The 948-nt window shown below is 42.5% G+C and overlaps 1 long non-coding RNA gene across 1 annotated transcript in view; it reads right to left on the reverse strand.

Moving 5' to 3' along the window:
* Nucleotides 1–50: 50 nt before the first annotated feature.
* The window catches only part of LOC103588959, a 1,794-nt gene continuing 896 nt past the window's right edge, over nt 51–948 (reverse strand). Inside the window, exons 4-5 of the long non-coding RNA XR_550351.1 lie at nt 513–576; nt 51–287 (exon numbers count right to left, since the gene is read on the reverse strand). This is a non-coding gene — a long non-coding RNA (uncharacterized LOC103588959). The remainder of the gene's footprint in view (nt 288–512; nt 577–948) is intronic.

Genomic DNA, 948 nt, shown 5'->3' on the forward strand with positions numbered 1-948 from the left:
GACACCACACCAAGAGTTGTGATCCCCTTACCGGTCACGGAAAAAAAAAAAAAAAGTAAATTTATAAAGAGGTATAGACGTTCCTGTTGGGACAGGTTAGCAAGGGACAATGCTAGAAAACTCAAGACTGTCCCAGAAGAAGGTTGCAGACACATCTCTTGGCTGTGTTAACGGCCTCCCTGATACAAGGCATTTCTGCACAAAATGTTGAAGCCTTTTACATTTTCAGAATCCAAACTGATGGCAGCAACTGGTCCTTCAGACTGACCATCTTCTGGTGATGTAGCCTGCAAAGAAACTAAATTTCAATCTCACTTTCTGCTCCAACCAACAGTCACTCACAGCTTAAAAGACATCTTCAGAAAACCGTAGGTTCACCACTACACAATCTGCCGGTAATTCCAGCTATTTTGAGTGATTTCATCATTTGATATCCTTTCCTTCAAATCAACTTTAACTGGCTGCTCATTCATTCCACCATGGAGGGGGTCACTGACTAGATCTAGGCTTACCTCCTTTCGGGTTGAGCTGCTGCTGCCACCAGCTCTAACTGCACTTCAACACAGTTCTCAAAACCTAGGAGAATGGAGAAGGCACACACATCTAAGACAGGTCATGGATGCCAAAGGCAGAGCACAAGATGTACTTCCGATGATAGTCTCAACCAGAAAGTTACAAATTTAAGTCCATCCTAAGTAGAACACATTAAGACTTTACTGGAGGTACATTTTTGTAAATTACTGACGTGTACAAGTCTTAATTAGGTTTTCTGGGGGTTCAACTTCTATTAGTCACATAACTCCACAAACCTAAGTTATTTCCTCTTTTTATGCTATTTCCTATTTCTCTGATAAAGAAAACTACATCTCACACCAGACAGGTAATTTGCCCAATAGGAACCACCCCGTCCTCCTGGCTATGCACTCCACTCTGCTTAATCCGCCCCCC

The sequence above is a fragment of the Galeopterus variegatus genome, unplaced genomic scaffold (assembly GCF_000696425.1).
Source record: "Galeopterus variegatus unplaced genomic scaffold, G_variegatus-3.0.2 Scaffold632, whole genome shotgun sequence".
In the NCBI taxonomy this organism is placed as follows: domain Eukaryota; kingdom Metazoa; phylum Chordata; class Mammalia; order Dermoptera; family Cynocephalidae; genus Galeopterus; species Galeopterus variegatus.